Source organism: Sinohyriopsis cumingii, chromosome 10 (assembly GCF_028554795.1).
Source record: "Sinohyriopsis cumingii isolate HCF-2022 chromosome 10, ASM2855479v2, whole genome shotgun sequence".
NCBI lineage: Eukaryota > Metazoa > Mollusca > Bivalvia > Unionida > Unionidae > Sinohyriopsis > Sinohyriopsis cumingii.
In genome coordinates, this window is record NC_142970.1 from 31,320,656 (window position 1) to 31,346,791 (window position 26,136).

The 26,136-nt window shown below is 33.8% G+C and overlaps 1 long non-coding RNA gene across 1 annotated transcript; it reads left to right on the plus strand.

Annotated features, from left to right (window-relative positions):
* The first annotated feature begins 1,962 nt into the window (after positions 1–1,962).
* LOC149789840 (uncharacterized) lies at positions 1,963–15,003 on the plus strand. The gene is made up of 4 exons (XR_016423735.1): positions 1,963–2,073; positions 2,612–2,713; positions 6,730–6,907; positions 10,459–15,003. It is a non-coding gene; the product is annotated as an uncharacterized LOC149789840 (long non-coding RNA).
* Positions 15,004–26,136: the final 11,133 nt, after the last annotated feature.

Below are 26,136 nucleotides of genomic sequence, written 5' to 3' on the forward strand. Positions count from 1 at the left end.
AAAGAGCAAAAGGCCTTAAATATTTTTCACGCAAAGCAGTGATATCATCCATTGCCCGAGTGCAGTAGGTTGTGACAGTGCAATAGGTTGTGACAGTGCAATAGGTTGTAACAGTGCAATAGGTTGTGACAGTGCAATAGGTTGTGACAGTGCAATAGGTTGCGACAGTGCAATAGCTTGTGACAGTGCAATAGGTTGTGATAGTGATGTAAGTTTGGATAACATCATTTAGAGTGCAGTGAACATTAGCACTGAACTGATTCGCAAAAGTAAAAACTACAAAATGCAATGCTACTATTTTTGTTTGCTATTAAGAATTAACTAGCAAATGTGTTTATTTGTATACCTGAGTAATTATTTAAACCTCATAAATAGTTTTTGATTTCTAAAAGTTGAAATAGCTTCAGTTCACACACTAAACATAGAAACAATGTAAAATTTACCTAATATAGGTGTTGCCTAATTTGAAAATGGTTGAAATGTCTCCTTAGATTAGAGTAAAGATGATAATTATGCTTTAGAAAAGTGACTAAGATTGCTTATATACAAATTACTATAATTTATAATGATCCAGTTAACCATACAAAAACTATTGTCCTCTGGTGTGATACAATCTTGAAAAGGTATGACGGAGAATTGTGTGTTTATTCATAACATGAATTAAGATGAAGTCATGGTAAGAAGGTGTATGGATGACTTTGTATCTAATTGTAATATAAAGTGATGGTAAGAAGGTGTATTGAGGACTTTGTATCTAATTGTAATATAAAGTGATGGTAAGAAGGTGTATTGAGGACTTCGAATCTAATCGTAATATGAAGTCATGGTAAGAAGGAGTATTGAGGACTTTGTATCTAATTGTGTGAAGTCATGGTAAGAAGGTGACTGAGGACTTTGTATCTAATTGTAATATAAAGTCATGGTAAGAAGGTGATTGAGGACTGTGTATCTGATTGTAATATGAAGTCATGGTAAGAAGGTGTATTGAGGACTTTGTATCTAATTGTAATATGAAGTCATGGTAAGAAGGTGTATTGAGGACTTTGTATCTAATTGTAATATGAAGTCATGGTAAGAAGGTGATTGAGGACTTTGTATCTAATTGTAATATGAAGTCATGGTAAGAAGGTGTATGGAGGACTTTGTATCTAATTTTAATATGAAATCCTGGTAAGAAGGTGTATTGAGGACTGTGTATTTGATTGTAATATGAAATCATGGTAAGAAGGTACTTGGTGGACTGTGTATCTGAAAATAAGCTATGGTGAAGCACTACAGCTAATTGGCCAAGGGAGGATGCTGACATCTCATATGCTTTCAATAAATCTTCCAAGTTTTCAAGATGGTTTTTTCAAATGTTTAATTTCATATACTTTATAAAGTAGATTATGGTGTATGTTAGATAATTACAAACGATAGATGCTTTGCAATGTATTTTGTGTGATAACCTATAAAAGAAGCTTTTCAAAACTGGTCTTTATTGAATTATGTAGTCTTGATCCACATCAACAGAAAGGTGGTAACTCAAATAAATTCCAAAGCAAATGTAAGTTTGCAGTGATGATTATTGCACATAAGGCATTGAGGCGTCATAAGAATTAAACACGTACAAATGTTTGATCAAGTGTTTTAAAAGAAATCAAAATATAATCAAGATAAACATTTACTATATAAACTGCCATATATATATATATATATATATATATATATATATATATATATATATATATATATATATATATATATATATATATATATATATAATTCAGTCAGATTACAAAGGCAAAGTTGAAAAGGTTATAAACATAAATCATTGCCTACATGTAAAGACCACTTCACCATAATGACAGCTTTAGATTGCATTATCTTCCTCAACCCGAGAAAATTAAACTAAATTCGCTTCAAAAATTCTCCGTTACAAGTTCCAGTTTGGCATTAAATAAATGTACCTCTTTTTAAACAATTATTTTAGGGGCCTCTAGTGGCCAAGTGGTCTGAAGCGCTCTCCGTTACGGATCACTGCCATCTCACCTCTGTCTGTGTTGGTTCGAGTCTCGGATTCAGCTAATGTGGGTATGTAAGAAAGCTTGCCAGTAGCTTCTCGTGGGTCGGTGGTTCTTTCCAGTGTTTTCCAGGGTTCTTCCTCCACTATTAATACTGTCCACCATGTATAGACTATCGTGTGCTGAAAAATGGCGTTAAACCCTAGAACAACAACAACAATTATGTTATAATGATTTTTTAACTTACTGCAAATGGAAATTCTTGTAAATGTATGATCTAATAATGAGAGAAAGACAAAGAACACTAGTGCTGGCATATCTCACATTTACACGCTCATTCTTTACATATAATCTATATACCTATATTTATTAAAATTATTTAAGAATCATTCTCTGATATCCACTACAAATTCAAATATGTTTATGATATTAAAATGAAAACAGCAAATGTGGAGTCAACATTTTAGTTGAAACTTGAAGTGCACAATATTTATTTTTCTAATTTTGTTTGATTCACTAGAGTAAAACACGGGCTTTGTGAAGAAGGTATTAAATTTTGCTTACAGGCTGAGGCAAAGAAAATGTTATATTGGTTGATCTTATTACAGAAGACTGATTCATGGAACGAACATATATTGGCCTTTAAACTGTGGAAAAAGCCGAAGACATTGATGAATTGCTGTCTGAACTTGATTTAGAAGGAGTAGTTGGTAAGTATGGTAAGTTGATACATACTGCTAAAGTAGAAAAAGGGATAGATAAAATTCAACAGCTTTCTTTCTAAACTGAATCACTGGTAAAGAGGCGGATAGTCTTTATCTTCACACATAAAACAAAGACAGCAATATATCCTATTTCAGGTAGAACATTGTCTTGTCTAATGTCCACCAAACTGACGGTATTGCTTCTGCAGTGTACATCTAGATATGCCACATGTTCAGCTGAAACATCAAGGTATTTTACTGTAGATTTGACCTGGACCTGCTGTTATCATGCTGTACTGACACAATTAGGTACATTCTGTTTTCTTATTGCAATGTAGACCAAAAACTTCTGTTGCATGTTGTACTGAAACATTAAGGTACATTATATTCACCTTCTGCATTGTAGACCTAAATATTATGCTACAGGTTGTACCAACACATTAAGGTACATTATGTTCTCTTGTTGCCATCTAGATAAAAAAAAAATGGTTTTGTGTTGCAGTGGTCAATCAAGAACTATCCTGATTGCTTACATTAATGTAGAAGTGGATATATTGTCACATTTTACACGGTCAGATCAAGGTCTATGTCATTTACATACTGTATAGTAAACCTAGATCTACTGTCATATTTTACATGGTCAGATCAAGGTCTCTGTCATTTGCATATTGCATAGTAAACCTAGATCTTCTGTCACATTTTACTCTGAAAGAACAAGGTCTATACTGTTGACTGAAAATTAAGGCTAGACTGACCAGTTGGCAAAATTTATGACGTTGGATCAAAGTCTCAAATGTTTTCAGTTAAGTGCAGATTGTAAGTAGGTAGATATAACACATACTTAACTCTGTGTGTGGGGGGAGTAGGTTGGTATGGTATGTGTATTCTTGTATTTTTAACAAAACGCTATTCAGAATGCCACCATGATTTCCTGACTGGAGAACTCACCAACAAGGAACACCGATACGTTAAGCAGGGTGTACGTCACTGCCATCCAGTACTTCATTAATACAATGTTTGATCATTAGTGTGTAGTACGTTTCTGCTCTCTAACGCTTCAATAACACATGTAATCTTCAGTGTGTAATACGTTACTGCTCATTAACACTTCATTAATACAATTTGTTGGACGTTACTTCTAACACTTCATTAATGCATTGTGTAATAAGTTACTACTCTCTAACACTTCATCAACACAGTCTTCAGTATACGTTACTGCTCTCAGACACTTCATTAATACAGTGTTTAACCTTCAGCAGGTAATAAATTCAAAAAGGGCTAATTATGTTCATCAAAAAAAGTCCTCTGACATGATTGAGATAGCAGTTGATGAATGTAACTTTTAAGATTTTCTTTCGCATATTGTGTGCACAAATTTATGTATACATCTACTGTTTATGTGGATAAGGGTGATTTAGTGAATATTTTGTACTAAGTTGATGTGTTGGGATATGTATGATCTGTTAGTTTTATTGGCTTTAAAACTGGTGATTGTGCACGTAATGCAATCTGTTGTTAATTTTCCATTACTAGCTCTGCATGTCATAGACTAGAAGAGCTTATGTGATGGCCTGTTGTCTGTTGTCCATCAGCTGTCATCTGATGTCTGTCCACATTATCCCTACTCCTTGTTAACTACTTGCATTATTGCCATGAAACTTCAAACACATTCATCCCAAGATATAGCTGGTCTTTAATAAAAAGACTGCTGTCCAGACACCCAGTATGGACACCATAGCATTCATCTTGAAAATCTAGGTAATGCCACTCCTTCATAATGGATGTTCATATCAGCATAGGGCTTTCATTAAAATATTTTTGCGATATCTAGTTTTTTCTAAATAAAAATGGTACTGATATGTTGCCCAATATGGCCACCATGGCAGCCATCTTGAAAATCTTATGGCCACTCCTCATGAGCAATAACTCGTGTTTTCTCCAGAAGACTTATAATGGTGTTTAGTTGATTTTAACTGAAAATTGTGAAACCTGGACATCAAATATGGCCACCACAGATGCCATCATTAAAATATTGTTATTGATACACCTTCAAAATGGAACGTCGTATCACCATGATGTTTTGATCTAAACAATTTTATGGAATCAAAGTTGACCTTAAATAAAATTCAAGGTGGTCTCACATCTAAGGGAGAGTAGGTTGCAACACTCATAATGTTTCCTCCTAGATGGAAACTCATATGAACAATGGGTTATAACCAGAAGACTTTTCATGATATTTAGTTTGTTGGAAATGAAAAAGGTAATGATCTGGCATCTAGTATGGCCACCATTGAGTCATCATGAAAATATGGATATTGCGACTTTTTCTAAATGAAAAACCATATCCACATGTCGAGTTTTAAACAGAAGACTAAATTTGATATCTAGTTAGTCCTGAATGAAAATGGTTTATATTTGACCTCATATATAGCTTCCAAATGAACATATTGAAAATGTTGTCACTAATTCTCCTGAATGTATGGATATGTTATCAACGTGTCTTTGCCAAAAGCTCTTCTAATGGTATCCAGAGTGTCCTAAATGATAACGGTGCTAATCTTAAATTTAATATGACTGTCATAGTAGTTATGTTGAACATAGTATGACTCAAGGACATCAGAGATGGTTTCTAGACAAAAGGTCTAACCTTGAATTCCAGGAACTTCTGTATGGCCAATAGATCATCGGGCCATTCAAGGCACACTTGTTTGTAGTATTAATAGCAGTAGAGCTGGTTTTGTTGTGTTCTTTCATGCAAAAAAGTCCCAATAAATATATCTTAGTACAAGTACTTAATATGAAACTGAATGTATATATGTATATATAGTCAACACAAGTATATTGTTTATTTATCTAACATAATATAAATGTTGTTGCACTATAATTATTATGTTTCCTACTTATCCGATAAATTTTGGAATGAAAGTGCCCTGTGATTATCCGACACCTTTATCAGTGTTGTATTGAAGTAAAGTTCAGTTCTGTGCAAAAGGACACTATTAAAAATATATTTCCTTTTCAATAACAACCATCAAATCGACTATAAAAATGATAAGATTTGGCCCACTAGCAATTAACATCATTGAAAATGTCTCTTAGCATTTTAAGTTAGTCTAGACCATATGATTCCAGCATTTATTAGCCATTTCCAGTATTACAACAGCTATTCAGACAATTTATCTAATTAAGACAGGAATAGCATATCCATTGACCTGAATATGGTTGGGCTTTTTGTTTGCTGATACATATATTTGGAAGAATCTGAATATCTATTATCCTTATATGAACTAACAGACAAAAAGGCAATAGTGGGCTTTTTATGATCAAGATGGGTGGAACCAAGAATACCATTTGTGGAAGGCATAAACAAGTAAGCAATGGATATGTGGGATGGAACCCCGATGGGGCCCAGGGGACAAACCCCAGAGGATACTTCATTTTAAGCATTTCCAGAACATAATTTAAAGCATCTAACTGTAAAGAAAACTTACTCTAGGAACCATTCAGTTGGTTTGTGCATACCATACCGGATGCACCATGAAAGATGACTTCTGGCAAAGAAAAATGTAAATTTATGTTTCAAATCCAAAAAAAATGTTACAGCTATGAATCGAAAGAGTGAACAAAACTTCCAGGCAACCTTGTTAATATTTCAAAATATAAATCTGCGGATGCCAGTTGAACCTAGTGCATCCAGACAACCCAAATCGTTACAGCAGAATCATCCAGTAGCTTGCTTGTCTGGATTTTGTCATAACTAATCGGTCACAAGGAAGTGATATTCTTTGGGGACACAATATTGCTAATTCCTCTCCATGGAAAGGTTTTAAAACTTAAGTAAAGATAATTTTTTAAAGATACGTCCATCACTTACTTGTCCACAATATTATTTGAAACAAAATGTATATACATGAAATTAGTCAGTCATGCATAAAGATCCATTGAGGATGTATATCCAGTCAAATATTTTTCAAATGATTGTAATTTGTCTATATTTATTCCTAGTCTGATTTACTCAATAGGGCATTACCAACCTACTTTGAAGGATATTTATAACCTAGAGAGCTGTTAGTAGTACCCAGTGGACCAGTTTAAATTACCTGGCTGCCCAAATAGATTGCTTCAATTGCAGAGATGAGGTTTCACAACCTAAGTCTGGGCAATCCATCTACACATGTAATGGAGCTGATTGAATTCCAGGTAAATTTTGTGTCCGTTATCCATATGTCCATTGTGGAGGACATGCCTCTCAGTCACAAACTGGGCAATTGGTATGCACTTGCAGTCAAGATGGGAGGAATTTCCAGGTAAATTTCTTGTGCATTATGTACTTGTCCATTATGATGGGGATTCATTACAATCTAAAACTTGTCAATCCACTCGCACATGTAATGTTGATCAGTGGAATTTCAAGGCACAGTAGTATCTTTTATTTTCCTGGGCCTCACTTTTCATGGTTATTTAAAAACATAAACGTTTTCATGGGTGCTGAAATTTGTGATTTGCCTATTAGAGCCTGTATAGAGGTAAGTATTTCATTTCATGGTTAAACTTCTACAAATAGCCAAATGAAGAATACAAAAGAATGAAATTATGCCCATGCAAACGGTGGGACATTGAATATTAAAAACAATACTACGGCATGTATTAGCACAAATCAATTTGAATATTGATGCTGTGTTTTCATCCATATGAATAACATATGTGGAACTGATTCAGAAAATACTGCCACCATTTTGAGCACAAATAAAACACCTATAGATATCAAACACTTGCGATGTGTTTAGTCTGAGTGCTCTCAGCATCAAAGTAAGATGACGAAGAAGCTAACCGAATTTGAAGACAGTATTTTCACTCATTCGTTTAAGCTTGCCTCGGGTGCACACTGACTTCAACCACTAGACATGACAGAATATAAAGAGAAAAAAATCACATTTTTTTAACTGGCATACTAAACAGGTCATGGAAGCCATTAAGGACAAGGAAGATTTTCCTGATGAAGATTATTAGACTGTATATGTGAACCTTGTAGTCTCATTAATAAAGCCAGTTCATACTGAATAGATACTTGTAGCTAATGCAGCTTTGATTAGACCTAATTATCAGTGGTTTTATGAAAGCTTGGCGTGTTTAATGCAGCAGTTTGGGATGAATTACTTACCTGACGATGACGTGTGTGTATGACAAAACTGAACTGATACAATATTGATGCTGTCATTTTTCCAAGCATCAGTGAAGTGTGGGCTTTAATACTCTGCTGTAATTGGTATATATGCATATTTTTTCACTAGTGATAATCAAGCGATAATTCTAGTATTTTTGAGGCAGGTTATTATTTTGGAACAAACATGCATGGAGAAAATCAAATGTGCTTTCAGGAACACCCAAATTTGTCAGCAACAGTTGTACTTGAATAACTTGTAAATTTGAATGAGTATTACGTGACCTTTACATATAGTATTATCTTTTATAATTTTGTCTTTAATTTTCATCGTTTATGTACCTTATGCCGTTTTCATTTCTCTCTAACCTTAAATCACATAGCATTTTAAGACGGTGATATCACAACTACAGATACATTATCAATACTGGTGCATTGAAATAATATAAAGAAATTTATAACCTGTTTTCCCCAAGGGTCAAGGTAAAACAAATGATGTTAAGACTAATATTTTATTATCAAATTTCACTATTGATGCTGATTTATCACATACTGATGGCTGTTTTATTCTCTAGCAATGAAACATTAAGAAAATGGGCATGGGTTACCATTAAACATAGCTAATCTTTGTTCGGTCTTCATTATATTGGTTCGGAGAAGCAACGAAAACCACAAAAATCAATTCACCACACAAATTGCTCATACTATGTAAATTTTGTATAAATTACACATGCATCAACTCTCCTATGTACAGTAAAACCTGCATTCAAGACCACTGTACAGGTGGCAATTAGTACCAGGTACAACTAGTATGTCGATTTTCATTTGTGATACAGCCACTTGATAAAATGCAGAGAAAACATTGGTAGCCATCAAGGTAGAGTATCAACCAGGGTGGCCCCAGAAGAAGTAGCCACAGTGGCTTTGTGAGCATACTGGTGTCATTGTTCAGCTACATGGCGTATTTTTGGACCAGACAATTGACTACAAATGCCTCGACACTAAGTAACATAATTATGTTGCTGTGTGGTTAAACTACAAACAACATCTAACGTATAGCTCTTGTTGTATTTACACATTTCCATGCCATTTTGATACATTTATAAATGTTTAATCTGGGCTTTATGCAACTAGTGATTCATGTACAAATATTTAACAATGTAGGGATCATGTATCAAAACTACTGACAATTGTTGGCATAAACAGAGATACATGTATTGCATGTTTTCTTTCAAATAACTAAAACTAAATATAGAGATGGGATATGTTCATCTAGATTGGTTTGATTCATCACACAGTATTAAATAGGTATGTGTAGCGAGATGAATTGGGCGAGATTTGATCTTGCCAATACACTTAACAAAAGAAAGATACGCTATTTGCAATGCAACTTGTTAATACTTCTGTATCTGTCACTTTTACTGCCAGCTCACAAACTAAATTAATACAACCCCAAACCATACCCTAAACATCTACATAAGTTCAACAAGAGATTTTAGATAATGTTGTCATTCTAAAACATATAAGTATCCAAGCACAACAACATTGTCAACAAATATCATGAACAATATTTATTCCATCAACAAGTGTTCTGGTAAATTTGTTTTATAGCATGAAGAATACTAAGACATAACCTTATGTGGTCCAGTCCTCCATGCCTGTTATAGGATCGCTCTGAAATATTCCTGACTGGCAGGCCTGCTAATCCAGAACCACTGGCTCCTCTCACTGAGTTAATCAGTAGTGTATTTCGAACCAATGCTACCACTGTACCCAGTATATGCATTACTCCACCCCACCAAGTTGTACAAATCCCAGCAATGTTTGAAAATGCCATACTGGTAACTGAGCTGTTTAATGCATGAGACACATTTAGGAATGAATGCAGTGGTTTACATTCAGCACCCGTGTATATGAATTCACTTTCTTAACATTGCATTCTTCTTTCATAAGAACGACTATAAAATATTATTTTGATGACCGTATTCATACATTAATGCGGATTATACAAACTGAAAGTTTCTTATCGTTGCAATGTGTACACATACAACTAAATTCAACTGGTCTGTTCAACCCTAACAGATCTACCCTATGATGGACCATCTTGTATCTGATAGCAAAGTGTTATGTGATATAGGTCAGACTTTTAATAAATTTAGCATACAGGGAAACATCCTGTATATTAAACAATTTTGCTTATAACAGATAGCAAGAAGTAATATAGTTTTAACATTTTCACATACCTCTATGATTCAAAAATGTACAGCTTCCTGAAAAAGCTCATCTGCATTATGATGATATAATGAAAAATATTACTATCAGTTATTATCTTATTAAACCTTATGCATGTTGTAGAGCGTAAACGGAAATCAGTATTTTGAAATTGCCAAGGTTGAAATTATTCACTGTGGGTAATGCAGTACACAAGAACAAAACCTATCTATATTTAGGTCCATATATACTGTGAAGGTATTTGTGTGCACACAGTTCTGCAATAGTATATAGATAGATAGGTAGATAGACAGACATGTAATGCACAGTGTAATGTCCTCTTATTTCTCTTATTTCTCTTGCATTGTTTATCTTGTAGGTGGATCTGTCAACACACCCTGGATAAATCATGATAATGCTGATCAAGATGGAGTTGTTCTCCACATCAGTCATGTTTAACAGATTGTACTATAAGTTCTGGGCTGTCTACCAGTGTGGAGATAGGACTTGTATAATTGGACCCCACTTCGAATAGACTATATAGTTAATAAATGTGCAAAACACAGCAAAGGTTGTGGATGTATATTTGTTCTTGCAGTCATTGAAGATCATAATGAAGATGTCTGAAAGAAGACAAATATACTGAAAGAAAGGATGGCTAATTGTGATGACTTACTTACAATAAAATGATAAATGATGATGTGCTTATCTTTTTTAAAAAAGGTGGACTTGAATGTTTAAGTACAGCATGGAGATTCTGAAATTGGAATAGACGAAAGTCTAGAAGTGACAATGCATATGAGATAGCTGAAATTAGTCTGATTGAGGACTTTCCAAGTATCCAATATTAGTCTGATTAAGGACTTTACCTGCATCCAATATTAGTCTGATTAAGGACTTTACCTGCATCCAATATTAGTCTGATTAAGGACTTTACCTGCATCCAATATTAGTCTGATAAAGGACTTTACCTGCATCGAATATTATTCTGATTGAGGACTTTGCCTGCATCCAATATGAGTCTGATTAAGGACTTGGTTGTAGCCTAGATTATGATGATTGTGACGTTATTGATACTAATGAAACATTTCCACAGTTAATACAATTACACATAAATTTGGGAAAGTCATGATTGCATTTTATTACATAGTCAACTTGGCTAGCCAAAGGTGCACTTCATTCCACATCAACACTTGGCATATCTTAGTGAAATGGTATCTACTGCTCCGCTATATGATTGTATGCAGCTCAATGAAACAGATCAAATCAGATCCAGTGTTACATTTAAGTTGGGATATTGTACGGAATACTTATAGTGACCTCTGTACAAAATTACACATAGTTCACATATGTTTCTCTAATTTAAAAATGTTAACAAACTTTTAATTCCATATTAATCCCTGTGGACATTTTTTAAATCACCTTATTGAATACCTAACAGGCAATGTATCTAGCTTTCTCATTATACAATTGAATGTGCTTACCATGGATAATAGCTCTTAATCTGCAAGAGGGCACTTGTTTAGAACACTGTTTCAGCTCAATATATCAAGGGTTAATGTAGAATAAAGTGGATTGGTGTCTAGTGAAGATGAGACGTACATGACTACATTAATATGCATATTTTTACAGTATATGTGGTATATATATTGTGGATTATATATTAACTTCATGTTTATGTGAAAAGATCTTGTATTTTACTATTTTACTTTGGTTTTGGATAATGATGAATGCAATCATGTGTGCTTGTTGTAAAACCACCCTATAATCACAAAATGCTTTAATGACATCTTGTGCATGGCTATAATATTAACATGCAAAGGATTTCATAGCCACTCATTACAGTGTTTTTAAACAGTACATAATTTAATGATTAGTTTCGTATTTTGTATATGCTAGTTTAGACAGTTCTGCATGCTTTCTTATAACTGATAACCATAAGTAGAAAAACCTATGTGGAGAATTCATACTGTATTAGTCTCTTCTCGAATGACAAATTATCAAAATCATGATGACTTTGTTTGCAGAGATCATGCTCAGTTTATCTTGTGGTATTGACTTTATTAATCTCATATAAGTTGACATTCTATCATGATCCATATGATTTTTATAATATAGATCGCAGTATATCTTGCGGTATTGACTTGATAACTGTATGAATTTCTTATAAAACGTTGGTATATTCGTGATATTGACTTGATAATTTTACGAATCTCTTCTACAAAGTCGATATGTCTTGTGGTATTGACTCGATAACTTCATGAACCTCTTTGAAAGTGATATGGCATCAAGATCCAGATATTTTTGTTCACATAGGTAATAGTAAGTGTATCTTGTGGTATTGAGTTGATAACTTTATGAATCTCTTCTAAAGTGAGAGGTCACAATTTACATGACGAGATTCTTATGTAAAATGATGATCTCTTCTTCACACCACATTCATTTTAAACTTACTAATATTCTGTAATTGCCTGTATTTATTTCTTAGTATTGTTCTTTAAGTTATTTATACATGTCCCTCATAAAAATTATCACTGTACTCTGTTTTGTAATGATTTAATTTATTCAGCATGTTTATTTTAAAGTATTATATTGCCATTTTGAGACTGTAGGAAATCATTATCTGATTGATTTTTCTAAACTGTTTGAGACAGTAAAATTTTAAATGTTTTCAAATTTCATTCTATGTAACATATAAAGGTAATGTCATGTATGCAAACGGATGAAAATATTTTGTGCTATCCAGTGATATACATTAAGACACTTTCCTTTCCCTGTGTAAATGGATAATATTATTTGTTGAAAATGATCAGTTTATTAATGTATAAGGATTTATCCAAAATAGTTTTACATCAGATTTTGCTTATGATGATAATATTGCTGACATTATATCCTCTCTGCAAAATTTTAATTTCTAGAAACAGTCTGTTTTAATTATGGAATGCAAATATATCGTAACAGAAGACATGGTTTATAGAAGAAAGCTTTATATAAAGACAAAATGATCCAAATACCCATTTTGCAGTTGCTAGTAAAGGAATCAAGGCTTGGGGACTGTTGAAATGGTCAAAACCCATCTTAAGGAAGCTAGAATCAGTGATGGGGCACAGTTGAAAGGGTACAAAATCCATCTTAAACTAGCTAGTAAAGGAAACATGGCTGACGACTGTTTAAATGTTGCAGAAACCATATTATTGTTGCTAGTGAAGGAAACAAGATCGGAAGACGTTTTGAACTAGTCCAGCAACCGATCTCATATTCGTTAATAAAAGAAAAAGACCAAACAGTTAGTGTACATTTATCAAAATATTCCAAGATGATATGGTATTATATATATTGCTAAATGTATTTCAAATATTGAGTATGTTCACAATGTTGTCAATTTTCCAAAATGTGTTTGTAAATACATATTCATAAGTGAACAAAAATACATCGCATGAAGCTGTCTTGGCAGCATTGGGCCATTATTCATTGTCAGTTAATGATAGGATGATGTCAGCTTTATACACTGCTTTATTATGAGAATTGGGTCAATACGTTTATAATTATATGCTGAGATTTCACTTTCTTACAGTCCCGTACTGGAATAATTAGATTGTTTTCAGTTGTCCGTTATGTGATCAGATGTTATGGATAAAAGCTGTAAATAAACTGGGCGAGTCTAGGAACTTAAATGTATGTAATCATGTTGAAATTGCTTGATAAGGTAAGGGAATGACTTGACAATAAACTGGGTGAGTCTAGGAACTTAAATGTATGTAATCATGTTGAAATTGCTTGATAAGATAAGGGAATGACTTGACAATAAACTGGGCGAGTCTAGGAACTTAAATGTATGTAATCATGTTGAAATTGCTTGATAAGATAAGGGAATGACTTGAACAGCTTGTGTAGCAAAAGCATCTTCTATATAAACTTGGATTTGGTAGCATCTGGTTACATGAGTGTAGAAGATAACACTTTACTTTTGCACACTCTGAAAGACGATCTCTTTGATATCAGAAAATCAGATATTTGTTTATAAACTTGCTCTGACAATATGAAGGAGAGATGTTCAAATTATACTTCTGCTATAATGATGGAAGAAATAATTCTTGATGGTCTTTATCTTTTTTAAGATGCGTTTCGTTTATGATAAAATATCCACCCAACATTCAGTGTATTTTATGCAAATAGCTTGTATGAAATTTATTTGTATAGCAAAAAGTCCAGGTAATACAAAATGTATATCTAAATTTAGTAGAATGTAAATAATTGTATGAATTTCTTTGTACAGTAAAATATCAATCCAATACACAATGCATATATAAGTTTAGTATAATGTAAACAGTTTGCAAGAGTTTCATTGGTATACAAAAATGTGTAATCAGTACAGAATTTATGTCTAAAATTAATATTTCGTTTTAAAAATACGAATTTCATTTTCATAATAAAATGTCCACTCAGTAGAGAATGCAGATCTAAATTCATTATAATTCTGTAATAATTTGTTAAATTTCAGAATGATGTTGGATCTAAAGATCAAGCAATATGAAAATCCTTTGTAATCTGCTTATATCATGCACTGAGTTATATATCCCAGAACATAGAACAGCATTTAAAACCCTTGTAGTGCACTTACGTCAGTCATCGAATTACCTCCACTATGACAAATAACTATACTTAAAGCCCTTGTACAGTATTGTATTTATATCACACATTGAGTTACCTCCCCTACTTATGTCACGCAGTTGATTTAAGAAGTGGTTAAATATCATAGCTGTTGTATTGTGTTTTGGTAAGTTTTTAACTGATAATATTACTACTTGTACAAGTAATAATCTATATGAAGTACTTTTGTAAATTAAAGATTTATTTTGATAATTTATTTCAGTGCAGCTTTGTATATTTCTTTTCCTTGGAAGTTTTCAACAATGATTTTTGTTATTGCAAATAAAGTACACGTTTCAATAAAAAATGCTTTAAATACTTACATTTGTGTCATTTAATTTGCAAACATTCATGAGAGTCAGAACCATCAAACATTTGAGAAAATCCATCTTTTCATCATCCGGGTGCCTACAATTTTGGCAGTGCTTAATTCAATCATAAAACCAGCTTATTAATTATATTACCTCCATCCCAGACTGATTTTTGTATTTAAACACTGTCAGTGCACCAGTCGAAAACCACACAAGGTCATTGATCACTGCTTTTCATTTGTCTAAGTGTCCATTGGATTATTTCTAGTCCAGTCCATCAGATGTATCAACATATTTTCAGATACGAGTCATATTTGACATAAATCAGCTGATGATATTGAGAATGACCATTTCTGATTGCTGTTTCGAAGGAGTGTGGTTCATATGTTTTCATGTTTCTGTTTTGGTGTTGCAATTCTTTGAAGATCTTTGTTAATCAAAGTTTATTTTTACTTTTTGTGGAGCTCTATATTGATAACATGTAGAACAAGTTTAAAAAACATCAGTGCTTTCCTTTTCTAAAAGAGTAATGTGCTAACTTTAGTAATTATTTAAAGATATAAAATAAAGCAAATGATTTCAAATATAAATATCAAAATCATGCCAATTCCAGCTGGACTCTACCATACACCTTGCATACTAATTTAGTATAATGGTGCAAAAAACAAATCGCTGGTAGCCCGCTCAAACCATCTGGTGCAATGTCCAAACAATGGGTGCAATGTCCAAACAATGGGTACAATGTCCAAGCTATGGGTGCAATGTCCAAACAATGGGTGCAATGTCCAAATAATGGGTGCAATGTCCAAACTATGGGTGCAATGTGCAAACAATGGGTGAAATGTCCAAACCGTCTGGTGCAATGTCCAAACTATGGGTGCAGATTTTTCAAGTTTCTACATCCATTATGTTGCTGGTTGTTAATTCAGCTCTCTTCCAAATAGGTGCTTCATTTAAGTGATCATTTTGACTGTTTGAGTCTGACAGATGTTTTGCTAGGCTGGTTACGCTTCTCCGTTCTAAAAGCATCTTGACTGAGAGAAACCAACGGATGTGTAATTAGGCTGATTGCACTTCTACATGCTAACATCATTTTGACCGATGGAGACTGACGGATGTGTAATTAGGCTGGTTGCACTTATCCATGCTGACAGCATTTTGACCTATATAGACTGGCAGATGTCTAGGTAGGTTATCTGTACTTATCCATGCTAGCAATATAATTGATTGATAGTGACGGTCGAATGTTTAGCATAGCTAGCTACACTTCTCCACGATCTCAGCATTTGAATGAGAGAGACCAATGGATATTTAGCTTGGCAAGTCTCCATTGTACAAACATTGGGCCCTTAGAGAGACTTACGGATGTTTAGGTAAGCTGGTTCAAAGGAAAAACAAATATCCAATTGTATACAATCAAGCAATTATACGTTATATATAAAACAACAACATAAACTTTAATATTCATTATATTACAGGTATAAGTGACACAGGAAATTTAAACGATGCTGCGAACTTACCATTTGTACATACAACTGTTAAGTACTCAATATATAATACCTTGGAGGATACCAGTTTCAAAGGAAATATTTAAAAAACGACGGGATATTTATACTGATCTAATATGGCCAACAGGAAAGAGCCATTCCAATGCAAGAGCTAGAACGATCTTTTAATGATCGGAGGAAAATTATTCTAGATGCAGTTGATGTGATTAAACAGAGATTTAATACTTGGTCTGACATAATAAAAGCATTGAAATCTACAATAAAGGAAGAGGACAGGGAAGCAAGGACACAGCCAGGAGAAATAGCAGAGATTCAGCAATACGTTCACCCAAATACAAAAGTTAATTATGAAATGGATGTAAGAAATCAAGAAATATCTGGAAAACAACAGTCCTTTACAATCACGACGTGCACAATCATTTAATACAGTTGGGAAAAGTATTCACTAGCATCTGAATATTTCGAAATTTATTGTTATTTCAGTTTTTAAAATTATTTTAAAATCGCGTTTTCAATATTTTCTCGTACACTGCAACAAGCTACATTATAAAAAGAACAACATGTCAAACGCATCTGCCGGAGCAAATGTTTTGATATACATATCTTCCGGTCGTACGAATGTCGATGAATGCAAATATATCAAAGCAAAACAAGCTACATTAATAGATGTGCTATATAGAGTGAATCATAAACTACGTTAAGCTACATGATAGAACAGGCACTGACTTTAATTACGATTGCCCAAAGTGTCTTATTTTATGGTCCCGAATATGATATCAGCATGTTTCTTCGCAATTCATCCTGGATTAATTGTGGTACAGCATGTTTCATAGCAATTCATCCTGGATCAATTGTGGTAACGAAAATGCTTATTAAACTGCAGTAAGTTGCGAGACAGGAAGGGCGATAACTAACAACACTTTCGGGAGTAATCTGCAAATTTTATCTTAGATTTTATTAAACTACGATACGTTTTGATTTCGCTGTTCTAGTAATTTTAATTTTACTTTTAATATTCATGCGTACATAAACGACGGGTTAAAATTAAACTTATTTTCTCTCTCACCCTGTTTGTCTGTCTATCTGTCTATTTCAACCTATCTGTCTTTCTATCTATCTATATATATGTGTGTGTGTATACATACATACATACATACATGCATACATACATACATACATACATACAAAGCAAATCGCCTTTTTTTATTCATTTATTTATTCTTTTATTTATTTATTTATTTATTTATTTATCTATTTACTTATTTATTTATTTTGATCACCAAGTGGATTGCTGGCTTGAAAAGTTAGTTTACATTCCATTAGCCACAATAACATATGACAAAATAGTTTTATATATATATATATATAATTTATGTATTGACTTCAACTCTTTTGGCTTTTGGAGCAATTACCTCCGATTTCTCGAACAGGTACTGCTCCTAAAATTATCATTTGGAGAGAATTATTCTGTATAGTTCCTATAGTCCATTGATCTAAATCCGTCAGAATAAATGATGTCATTTTGCAATAATAATTTTAATAATAATAATAATAATAATAATAATAATAATAATAATTATTATTATTATTATTATTATTATTATTATTATCATTATTGTACTCAAGTGAAACGTCCTGCATACATACATACATACATACATATATACAAAGCAAATCGCCTTTATTTTTATTAATTTATTTATTCTTTATTTATTTATTTATTTTGATCACCGAGTGGATTGCTGGCTTGAAAAGTTAGCTTACATTCCATTAGCCACAATAACATATGATAAAATAGTTTTATACATGTATAATTTATGTATTGACTTCAACTCTTTTGGCTTTTGGAGCAATTACCTCCGATTTCTTGACCAGGTACTGCTCCTAAAATTATCATTTGGAGAAAATTATTCTGTATAGTTCCCATAGTCCATTGATCTAAATCCGTCACCATAAATAATGTCATTTTGCAATAATAATTTTAATAATAATAATAAAAATAATAATAATGTTAATAATAATAATAATAATGCTAACAATAATGATGATAATAATTATGTATTATTATTATTATTATTATTATTATTATTATTATTATTATTAAGAAGAAGAAAAAAATCCCGCAAATGTATAAATCTTATCGGTATCCTTATGTCCGTCACACTTCTTATAAAGGCAAGATCTGTTCTTTTCCTCCATGAGACTGCAAGCATTCCTGGCAATTGCAGGACTACACACATGGTGTATATTTGCAGTAAGGTTTATGAATCTCTGCTCTTCAGTGGCCATGGGCCCTAGGGCAAGTGAGTCGGAAGTCACATTTGAAGGCCCTGTCCTGCAAATGAATGTGTATCATGCTGGTGCATGTTCATTTATTGTATGACTCTTTCTCCCAGCGATAATTTAATGAACCTTGATTGCGTTTTCGGACACACAAATAGCTTAAACGAAAATCATATGATAGCTTTAAACTAGGCATGGACACTGATATACATATAGACATAGAAAAGAGTATGACTCCAGTAGCTGGTGAAAAGTCTGTAGTAGCAAACGATAAGCGATGACACAGGAGGTGAAAACACCAGTAACAATTCTGAAGATAAAATGATACAGTATTTGCATTGCAAATGATTTAACTGAAAATGTTTGTATTAATTATTGCAGGAGCTGCTTTTACAGTCTTTTATTTTAAGATAGGACTTCCTAATTATTTGTGTCTACATTTATTGTCAAGGGTGCAAGAAAGAGGAAAATCCCAGCCAATAAAAGTGTTTGAATCTTAAATATGTTGATGAGAGCTTTGCAATGTTTTCATCTGATTTATATAATGATATAATATTGCAAGAACATCGTCTGTCAGGCCTGTGTTATATTATAAATAGAATCTATTCTACTTTTGTTGTATCTGTTTTCATCGGCTTATCTTAATTAATTGGCCCTCTTCACCAGTACTCAACAGATACGATGATGCTTCTAAAGCAGCTAACACAACAACGCGTGTAGGCTGTGTAAATCAACTCAAACATTATTTCACCACATCAATTCGCCAAGCGAGATTTACACGCCATTCGGTATCTTGATTGATCCGAGAGACTAGCTGAGTTTACTAAAATGTTGTCACCATTTGATCACATTATGCGACAACTTGAATATTTAAGTAGTAACTGTTTATGAGTCAGACCTTTCATTGTGATATTTCGGTCCTGATCCCAGACTGCCGATATTTGCAAGAATGCACACGTGTTTAACTGTTCTTCTCCCTGAGTTGCTCTTTTCGTGTAATCTCATTTTAAATATGTCAGTAAAGAAACCCATAACAACGTCGTAATCAGATGAACTCTATTTAGAACGTATTTAGGGGGAAGAGATGGGTGTCTAATGAAGGATGCATATCTACCATAACAGATTATTAAAGTAAAAGTGTATGACCAATGTTGTCACGATCTTGGGTATGATCCATGGTGGCACGAGCTTGAGTATAAACATGTATGATCAATGATGACAAGAGCTTGAGAAATAATTGTATATGATCCATGATGACGAGCTTGAGTATAAACGTGTATGATAAATGATGACAAGAGCTTGAGAAATAAATATATACGACCCATGGTGGCATGAGCTTGTGTATAAGCGTATATACTTAATGGTGGCAAGCGCTTGTGTATCAACGTGTATGATATATTTTAGTACGAGCTTTTGTAGGAAGATGTATGGTCCGTAGTGTTTGTGTATAAACTTATATGATCCATGGTGGCAAGAGATTGTTAATAAACATGTATGATTCATGATGGCAAGAGCTTGTGTATAAAATAATATGATCTATGGTATCCAGAGTTTGTGGATAAACATACATCACCAACATTGGGAAGATCTTGTGTATAAACGTATATTATCGTCCATGGTTGTAATAGCATGTATATAAATGTGTATGATCCATGGTGTCAGGAGTTTGTGTATGCCTGTTTCGCTTTTAACATAAATGAATGTAGCACTGTGCACAAGTTGAACCAGGTGAAGTAGTAATTGATCGTTGCTGTGCATATTTAATATTGGACATTCTCACTCTTCTGGAAGAGAGGCAATACAACTTGTGTTGTAAATTTTGTTTTCGATGGGTTTAGAAATAAGTTAGTCTGAAGTATTATATCATTTTACGTACTTTTTTTCAAATTAATATTTTATCCATAAAATGTACTCATGTAAAAGGGAAAGAAGCTATATATCTTATTGATTCAAGTGGCTAGTGTATTTCAAAAATGAATTTGTACATCCAATAAGCTTGATATGGTGTCTATTATAGCAGCTGATACAATGGATGATGTATTTTTCTACGCCACAGTTTCATATGGTGTCTCCATAGTAGGAGCTGAGAAATTCAACAGGTGTCATATGATGTTTCCATGGTAGGAGCTGAGGCAATGTATGACATGTTGCCCTTCTTCGCCAATTACTTTCATATGGAGTCTCCTTGGTAGGTCACGAGGCAATCAATAAGATTCATATAGTGCCTCTATGTTAGGAGCTGAGACAATCAGTAAGTTTTAACAGGTGTTTCCATGGTTGGAGCAGGGACAATTCATGACATTTTGTCCTTCTTCGCCTATAAGTTTCATGTGGCAGTAGATACGAAAACTTCATGAAATGTCGCCATCTTGTTTCTCATGTTATGCATAAAGACGTTTAAAACTGACCATTTATGGTTCCTTAAAGCTTAAAGTTTTTTTAACTTCAGGGACATTGCTAACAAAAGGCTGTTATATTCAGCATCAACTGCACGCATGTTCGAATTATTTCAAGGAAGCAGATTAGGCCTTGCCTATGTGATAAAATTATAGTGTTATGCATGAATTAAACATGTCAGATGTGTTTGAGAAAATTCCGCCCGACTTAAAAAAAGAAGACAAAAGATGCATACAAACCAATACCTTTATCGATAGCGGTATATGAAGCCTCACGAATGTTCTACTGAATGTTCAAGTGGACAGGTAATGCGTTTCAAAATACATAATCAATGAACGAGGACTCTGGAGAAAAAGATAAAACCGGAGTAACGATTAATTGATAAAACTTTTGTCAAAGAAAGTCATCGTGTTTATTTCGTTTCTATACAGTGGCTAAAAAAAACTTAACCGGCTTTTACAAGGGATTATGCTTCCAAACGTGGAGACACAAATATCATAAGAGTTCACATTGCAAATGCGAATGCATACATTTCGAAAATCATATGTTATCTTCATATTCAGGTCTCTAATTCTTTTTTAAACAAAGATAGATCCATTAGACCCTTCGTTTTAGAGAAAGAGAGAAAACAGATCAGGTCAGGCGATAAATCAGGTATCACTGAAACGTAACTGAGTGTATCTGCAGTGATCAAATTCATCTAATGAATATAACTGAAAAGTAATAGATTGTAAGTATATATATGCAATGGTCAGACTCGTATAAGGAGTATAATTGAAAAGTAATAGATTGTAAGTATATATATGCAATGGTCAGACTCGTGTAAGGAGTATAATTGAAAAGTAATAGATTGTAAGTATATATATGCAATGGTCAGACTCGTGTAATGAATATAACTGAAAAGTAATAGGTTGTAAGTATATATCTGCAATGGTCAGACTCGTCTAATGAATATAACTGAAAAGTAATAGATTCTACATATATATATGCAATGGTCAGGCTCGTGTAATGAATGTAACTGAAGAGTAATAAATTGTAAGTATATATCTGCAATGGTCAGACTCGTGTAATGAATAAAACTGAAAAGTAACAGATTTTACGTTTATATCTGCAATGGTCAGACTCGTGTAATGAACATAGCTGAACAAAAGATTATATTATATGTAAGGTCTAGATAAATCTTTGATATTGTATATCTGGGGGACGGAGATAAGCAGCTGTGATTAATGTTTCTTGTCGTATTTTTACTGTAAAGTGTGAACACAAATTCTTATATGGCCATTTCGTTTTAAGCTGAACCGACTGTAGGTCATGCTTAAAAAATCATTTTGTGAAGATAACGTATTATGACTCCTTTAAATTTAGATCCGTAATAGTAAAACGTGTGTTGCCATTTACATTTTAGATAGGATGCGAAATAAAGTCTTCAAATGTCTTTATTTTATATGGCCCAAGAGTCTTACATTTTGTGATGGTCAATGGTCCTAAGTTGAAACCCAACGATTAAGATTATTTAATTTATGAAGTCTAATGGTCAAGATTCCTTTACTTTATTATTCTCAGATTGTCAAGATTTATTCATCTTAACAGGATCAATGATTAAGTTCCTTTTATCTTCTCAGGACTAATAGTCAAGAGTACTTCATCTTATGAGACCCAACGGCCAATATGCTGTACTGATTGAGGCGCAATGGTCAGGAACCTTGTACTTTATGAGGCCCAATCGGTCAAGAGTCCTTTACCTTATGAAACCCTATGATCAAGAGTCCTTTACTCTTATGAAGTCAAATAGTGAAGAGTCCTTTATCGCTTGAAGACCAGCGGTCAAACGTCCTTCATATTGTGAGACTCTATGGTTAAATTCCTTTTATCTTGCCCATCGGTCCTCATTCCTTCATTTTATGCGGCTCAATGGTCAAGTTTACTTTATCTTATGTGGCTCAACAGTCAAGAATCCTTTATTTTATGCGTCCAACGGTCAAAAGTCCTTTATTTTGTGCGGCCTAATGGTCAAGAGTTTTTATCTTCTGATTCTCTTTTAGAAAGGACCGGTGGCCTAGTGGTTAGAGCGTCCGCCTCGGATGCGGGATGTCGTGGGTTCGATCCCCGGCCGAGTCATACCAGAGACTTAAAAAATGGTACTAACAGCTGCCTCGCTTGGCGTTCAGCATTAAGAGGTTTGTGTTAGGACTGGTCGGCCTCGTGTCAGGATAATGTGACTGGGTGGGACATCATGCTACATGTCTGCGGCATGATGCCCCAGTGCTAGACATCACTATAAACTGCCACATTGCAGACATCGTAGCGATATGACTGAAAAATTGTTAAAGCTACGTTAAAAATCAAATCACATCACTTTAGAAAGGACACAGTCGCTTCATCCACGAATCTGAAAAGTTACTATTTTCAATTTTCCCCATACATTTTACCAACTGTCTACTAAAGAAAAAACATGCCAACGTAGAGCAAAGAATTTACAATACAAATCATTTAGAACATCCTTTTTAACAAATGCGACTTTTCAATCTGATTTCAATCAAAATGAGACTTCTAGCTGTGATATTCGACGACAAGCACAACAAATTTAATATGATGCATACATTTATTCCAAGCGTCATTCATTTTCGAAGTGAAGCATGCAGCATTTTCCCCGCAACTTGAAATTGTTTAACAATGAATTACCACTTATGTTTGAAAGATTCCGTAATAAATATATCAAGAATAGGTTACATAAATAAATTACGGCATAATTAGACGTTTGGATTAAAACCCTGTATTTTCCAAAGAAGGTCCTCGACAGTTTCTGGAAGCAATGCACTGTGAATATACAGACCATGCATTCTATTTTTCGTTAAAACTCGGGTAATTTATTAAATGCGACATATACATGCATGTGCACAACGTAAGTAGCACAGTTAGCTATGGGATTCTCTATCTTTGTGTGTGTGTGTGTGTGTGTGTGTGTGTGTGTGTGTTAGTATGAAAGTGTCAAGCAAAATATGTTTCTAACCCCATCCATTTAAGTGTGATCTATTGGTATTTTGTCGAAGACATTTGCGGGTTCGATACCCACCGTCGGATCAGCCGGGATCGGCTACCGTGTTGAATTAAGTGCAAAACAAAACGGTATTTACTTGCGATATAACATTCATGTGTATGTAGTACAAATAAAAACCAAACAAAACCGAATCAAATATATGTTTACAGTGACAACAGGGATTTAGGTCAAGTGAAAACAGAAAAGGCATTACTGTTAAAATTATACCCTGCCAGGTTCAGATCTATAAGTTGGTTAAAAATAACAGAAACATGACGAATAAATTGTATAATGGCGTGTATAATATACAAAAATAATACGTGCATGTTGAGCCATGTACTTCTAAGATTGTCATCAGTAAAGTAGTCTTGTTAGATATGTCGGCCGAACATCTTGGGCTGAGTTTAATGCTTGCTAGAAGATTAGCAACGTTAGGATGTAAATCAAGTTTTGAAGAGCCTTCTGACTGAAGTCAACGTTGGAAAGGGTTTTCTGCCATACTAAGCCACTTTATATTTGCACCACCTGAACTCAGCTTTAAATCCTCCATAAAAATAAAAGAGGGCAATATACATACCCACCTAAATGGCAGGTATAGCATTTGTATAATAGGAGTTATGACTGCTTCAGTTTTTATCACAGTTTAAAATAAACTCCCCGAAGCTAAATTTCAATATACCGGTTTGCAGGTTTCCACTGGAGTATATCTGGCGCGTGTAGTAAATAAATGTATTGTCTCTGCCGTTTGGAAAATGTGTACATGTAGATAGCTATCTACATGTACACATTCTCATTCAAGATTATGACTTATAATTGCAAATAAATATCATACTTTTTTCCATAAGCTGGTATTTCTTACTTTGGATCGAAGTACACCGTGTCATTGTGCGGTCACTTACTGCAGTAGTATAACAGTACCATGAATCGCTAACTTCTAATAAAAAGAAAATTATATTTTTGACTGGTGAGATTTGTTCATTAAGCAATTAAAAAGAATATTATCTCTTGAGTAATTTACTACAAATAGTGCATATATTTATCCATCCAGCTCTTGACGATTGCTGTTTTTATCTTCTGTTCAAAGTTGTACATATAAATAACATTTGATAGCCATACATTATTTGTAGTATTTGTAATATGCATTTTATATGCCTGTAAATGTTCATGATAAACATCACTGAGGTGAGTGATGATGTGGCTAGCCTTCAAAATCTTCCCTGTCTGTCGTGGAACCAGTTCGAGGGAAAAAAGATCTACTGCGACACAGCTGACTTAGCGTTGGCACACGGCAAGACACTCAACTCGATGCTGACAGCAAACCAAAGCATCCCTTGTGTTTGATTTACAATCCAGCCCCATGCAACATTCCAAGAAAACATTTTAATATAACAGCTAACAACAACATACACTAGGTTGATATCTTGTTCTTCCAAAGTATCGTGCCGGCCGCATCCGCATAAATATGCTTCGTGGTCGCTACCCGCCAGCCATTACAAGTAGGCTGAGAACCTTACCATAAAGGAGGATTATTACCTCCCCAGAGCATTTGAACGTTTCTACTAATGTGGGTTGCTAAAATAGCCCTTTTTTGCAGGTCGACTAGGGCGGGAGTTATGGGAGGCAGATTCAACTATTGGCCATATGAACGGTTCATATAATAGTGAGGCGAGAGAAGATCTATGGACACTGAACCCTGTCAGTTTTAATACGTAATTAATCTTTAAAGTTTTAAGAGTCTCGTTCTTGGCATGGCAGACTTCCATTAGTTCTTCTTAGGAACATGCACGCTTTTTAGTCAGCCATGTGGCTGAATTCCCTCAAATTCATTCAAGATACCACCATCGTAGAAAGAACACCTCTTTCTCAATCCG